The sequence below is a fragment of the Gigantopelta aegis genome, chromosome 10 (genome assembly GCF_016097555.1).
Source record: "Gigantopelta aegis isolate Gae_Host chromosome 10, Gae_host_genome, whole genome shotgun sequence".
Taxonomy (NCBI): Eukaryota; Metazoa; Mollusca; class Gastropoda; order Neomphalida; family Peltospiridae; genus Gigantopelta; species Gigantopelta aegis.
Window position 1 is genome coordinate 15,314,156 of NC_054708.1, and position 6,000 is coordinate 15,320,155.

Below are 6,000 nucleotides of genomic sequence, written 5' to 3' on the forward strand. Positions count from 1 at the left end.
TAAACTCAGAACTCAACCCAGCTCTGAGAGATACTGCTATTTAGAAACATGTTTTAAACTCAGAACTCAACCCAGCTCTGAGAGATACTATTTAGAAACATGTTTTAAACACAGAACTCAACCCAGCTCTGAGAGATACTGCTATTTTGAAACATGTTTTAAACACAGAACTCAACCCAGCTCTGAGAGATACTGCTATTTTGAAACATGTTTTAAACACAGAACTCAACCCAGCTCTGAGAGATACTGCTATTTTGAAACATGTTTTGAACACAGAACTCAACCCAGCTCTCAGAGATACTGCTATTTTGAAACATGTTTTGAACACAGAACTCAACCCAGCTCTGAGAGATACTGCTATTTAGAAACATGTTTTGAACACAGAACTCAACCCAGTTCTTAGAGATACTGCTATTTAGAAACATGTTTTGAACACAGAACTCAACCCAGCTCTGAGAGATACTGCTATTTAGAAACATGTTTTAAACACAGAACTCAACCCAGCTCTGAGAGATACTGCTATTTTGAAACATGTTTTAAACACAGAACTCAACCCAGCTCTGAGAGATACTGCTATTTTGAAACATGTTTTAAACACAGAACTCAACCCAGCTCTGAGAGATACTGCTATTTAGAAACATGTTTTGAACACAGAACTCAACCCAGCTCTGAGAGATACTGCTATTTTGAAACATGTTTTAAACACAGAACTCAACCCAGCTCTGAGAGATACTGCTATTTTGAAACATGTTTTAAACACAGAACTCAACCCAGCTCTGAGAGATACTGCTATTTAGAAACATGTTTTGAACACAGAACTCAACCCAGCTCTGAGAGATACTGCTATTTAGAAACATGTTTTAAACACAGAACTCAACCCAGCTCTGAGAGATACTGCTATTTAGAAACATGTTTTGAACACAGAACTCAACCCAGCTCTGAGAGATACTGCTATTTTGAGGTGTGAATTGTTTGTTTTCTTTAACACCACTAGAGCACATTGATTTATTAATCATTGGCTATTGGATGTCAAACATTTAGTAATTTTGACAAAGTCTTAGCGAGGAAACCCTCTATATTTTCCCATTATATGCACCATCCTACAGACACGTTGTTAAATGAAACATTTCCTTCCATCCTACATCCTACCACAACCTTTGATATACCAGTCATGGTGCTCTGGCTTTAACTAAAAATAGCTCAATGGGCCTGCCGATAGGGATTGATCCCAAACCGACTGTGCATAAAGCGAGCACTTATCAATCTGGTGACAGCAGGTTTCTACTAAGATTTTGTTATGTACATGTACCTACATGATCATAACCATTAAAGAATGTGCTGAAGACAAATATATAATTAGTGAATGCATTCATGTGCTACCGACTGTAACCACAGCCTCCATACCGTCTAGGTGTCACTTGTAATAATAATTTGTGGAATGCAATTTGATGAAGTGTAGAAAATTGCTGTGACTGGGGCTTTTTGACATTTCCTTTTCCCATTTAACAACAAAAAATGTGATGTGAAAAAAAATCGAACATATTCCAAAGCAAAAAAAAACCTGCAGTGTTGAATTTCAAAATGCCGAGTGCCGTCCATGGGCAATTGCAAGGGTTGTCATATGATCACTTCATTTTGCTTTCACATTCAATCTGAATAAAAAAAAATATAAATTACAAACAAAATAAATGTATTAAAATTAAATAAGAGATTAAAAATTACTGAATAATATTTAAGCTGTATCACTTAAAGCTTTGGCATTACATCAGACTAATTTTATGACTGGTGTCTGGGGTTGGATGGAAGAAAATGTTTTATTTAGCAACGCACTCAACTCATTTTATTTATGGTTATATGGCATCAGACATATGGTTAAGGACCACACAGATATTGAGAGAGGAAACCCACTGTCGCCACTTCATGGGCTACTCTTTTCGATTAGCAACAAGGGATCTTTTATATGCACCATCATACAGACAGGTAGTACATACCACAGCCTTTGATATACCAGTCGTCGTGCACTGGCTGGAATGAGAAATAGCCCAATGGACCCACTCTGGGGTTGGGGTAAATTTTTTGTTTTCAGGCATTTAGGTAAGTTTCGAGAAACATATATACTGACACACAATGAAAACACAAAACAGATATTTTTCAATATTTTGTTGTGATTAATGAAAAATATATTTATTGGACTTAAAATAACAATTTATGAGAGGAAGCCATTGATTGGTACTTTTGTCTGGGTTTTAATCCTGGTTTTGTTCTCGTTACACATACAATAGCAGAAACACACAAAATGGTGTGAAATGCATTCACTACATGCTCAATCATGCTGCATGCAATGCATGTGAAATGCCAGTATGTGGACACATAAAAGTAACGTAACGGTGTCATACTCCTTGTCACATTAAGAATGCCACGACTCAGAGAAGAACAAAGGGAGCGAGCGTTGGGCATGGTTCAAGGGGGGACTTCGCAAAGCCAAGTTGCTAGGACCTCTAGAGTCCATCGATCAACTATTGGACTTGTTGAACGTCATCTTGTTGAACGTCACCTTGTTGAACATCCGTGATTGACCTCGACCTGGTCAATGTCCCATTACGACCCCACGCCAAGATCGGCAGATTCGACGACACCACCTCCGTGACCGGTTGAGAACTGCAACGATGACAGCAAGCAACATGATAGGATGTCATGGAAGGCCTATCCATCAGATGACGGTCATCCGTCGACTCAGAACGGCTGGACTCAGATGCAGACGCCTGTACAATGGTAACATCATGACACCGCGACATCGTGCTGCGAGACTACATTTTGCTCTCCAGAATGGTCATCATCCACCAGCCTTTTACCGGAGCATTGTTTTCTCAGATGAGTCCCGTTTCTCTGTCTCCTTTGCCAATGAAAGAGCACGTGTGTACAGGAGACTCCATGAAAGGTACGCTGACGGATGTGTGAGGGAATGTGATCGGTTTGACGGCGGTTGTTAGGTGGTATGGGAGGCAATCAACTGTGATTTCAGGAGTGATATCATCATTATCCATGATGTTCTTACAGCCCAGCGTTATGCTAACGTTATTCTAAGACCAGTTCTCCAGCCACTTTTATGCCGTCACCGAAGACCAGGACGTCCCCTTCTGTTTCAACAAGACAATGCCCATCCACATATTGCAAGAATTACCCAGGCATTCCTGCAACAAGCCAGTATCACCGTTATGAACTGGCCCGCCGTTTCACCGGATTTGAACCCAATTGAACACATGTGGGATGAGTTAGGACGTCGTGTAAGTCACCGCCAGCCACCACCACGTAATGTCACTGAGCTTGCACAGGCGTTGAGATGTTTGTGCCAATCCTTTCTCCGTCGTCTTCACGCATGCTCACGGGCCAATGGTGGACACACCAGATACTGACCTTGATATGGGAGGGGGGTTGAACTTTTCGATTACGAATGCAACTCGATTACTGATGATAACTGGCCATGTTTTTCATGAATACCAGTCATTAATGTCATATTACATTATCCATCAATTCATTAATAGTTTGTCATTATTTGCAATGAAAAGTTGTTTTTGCATTTTCATTGTGTGTCAGTATATGTGAAAAGTTAATAATTAATTTAGAGAATTATATTATGCAGTCACAATGGAAGTTAGTAATTCTGTTTGCCAAGTTTCATGCATTTAGAGAATGTTCGTGTTTGCCAATTTTCATGCATTTAGAGAATGTTCTTGTGTTCACTAATTTTCATGCATTTACTGTTTAGAGAATGTTGTGTTTGCCAATTTTTATGTACTTAGAGAATGTTCTTGTGTTTGCCAATTTTCATGCATTTAGAGAATGTTCTTGTGTATGCCAATTTTCATGCATTTAGAGAATGTTCTAGAAAAATTTCTGAAAAGTTATTTTATGGAAACCTTTATTACCCATATACTTTTTTTATTATTCAGTTAATAAAGAAATTGGGAATTAACCAAAATAGCTAACAACTGACTGAACAGTGACCTTAACTCTAACCACAAACATAACATTAATGCCACAAACTAATATGGGGCAATAAACAAGAATGTACCCAAGCTGTTTCCCTGCAGAACCTACTAGCCTTACAGTGAGAGTTGGAGCCAAATTTGAAACACTGCAAAACCAGATGTCAGTGGTCTGTGACCTTACTTTCTAGTTCACTGCAGACATGGATGATTCCACACATAAACGTGGAATGTTAAAGGCAGGACCCTTGGAGATTCCCTGGGAAACTTAACACTTGCAACAAATTCCAACTGTAACAAATGCCTCTTGTCTAAACAGAGGTTGAATTTAACTCTGGTCTGTTAGCCAAAGACATGTATGAATGAATGAATGTTTAACGACACCCCAGCATGAAAAAAATACATCGGCTATTGGGTGGGTGTCAAACTATGGTCAAGTCAAAAGCTCAAGACATGTGACAATACAAGACCTAACTGATTATTAACCGTATCATCTGCTATAGTGCAGGTTAGCTATCTGTGAACCATGCCAAAAAAAAAGACTCCATGGTGGTTTTATGAAGGTGTACATCTTTTATTTAACTGATTTTGTTTTGTACAGGGTATGCAAACAAAAATTTTTTTTGCGATTTAAAAATCCAATAAAAATTAATTGTAACATAAAATACGAGACAAAAGCAAAACCAAATGATAATAAACTAATGTGTGTATTCGTGCCCATATACAGGATTTACGTAGGAGACTGTGTATAACTCTTGAAAAAGAACCTTTGTGAGTGTTGACATCGTAAAAGACAGTTACTGTTGTAAAAAAAGAAAAAAGAAAAAAAAAGAAAAAGAAGTTGACCGCATGGGTATAAGATGGGTTATGTGTGCACAGCTGATGCACCCACCCTGGATATAGGACTGTAATGTCAAAATATGAAGTCAGTTGCGAACTTTAAATCCAGCCTGAAACAATATCTCATGGATGTTTATTTGGCTGATTAATTTTTATTCTATATAATAATTATGTTTTGAGACTTTAGTGTCAATATTACACAACTAACAGATGTCTGTTAAATGTAAGATTTCTCTAGTCAATATGTATGTATGCATTATTATAATAGTATAGTACTTAGCATATATGTATTTTCTTTTCCAGTATTTCAATGTATTGTTGAGGGCCAAGTGGAAGATTAGCTTGTGCTAAACCTGTCACCCTCATTAAATAAAGTTATTATTATTATATTATTATTATTATTATAACCACAAACAAATTTGGCTATCAAATTTTGACACTTACCAGCGTTCCTAGTTTAACCAACTTTTGATATGTTGTTCTGCAGACCCCCCCCCAAAAATAATAATAACCTTAAAATTTTGTCTTTAATTTTTTTGTGTGTTTTGTGCCATATTGACCCTACTATATTTGTGCTCACAATAATGGAACATCAGCTAGTACCTAACTGACAACTTCAGTAGATTGCCACAAAAAATTTAACAAACTCATTTGGGAACTGTTTTATTATACCCTTTGCTCTTGCTCAGGGAATGCAATAATTTGCAAACTCTTTCCATAAATTTCATATGGCACTCCCGTTCATGCAATAATCTATACATATATTCTGTGAACCCAATGATACATTTTGGCCTAAGCAATGATACATGTTGGCCTAAGCAATGATACACTTTGGCTTAAGCAGTATTTGAATACTTTGACATACATACTGGGTACTATCTTATGTCCAGAAAAATAAACGTAATTGTGACTTGTGGCAAGTCTACCTCCCTGGTTCCACTGACTTGGAGTAATTAGACCATGTTATGGTTCTCAGGCAAGCTTGTGGTTGGCTCCCTCTGGTGACAAAAAAATTCCAATTCTCAGCAAAATATCATCAACATTTGCAATGAAGGACAGGTTCAATATAGTGTCTATGGATCATATATCTTCAAGAAGTTTCTTCACCCACTTTCAGTGTACTGAAATTAACTTGACATCTGATAAATAGGGCTGAAACTTCTGGATAAGATAT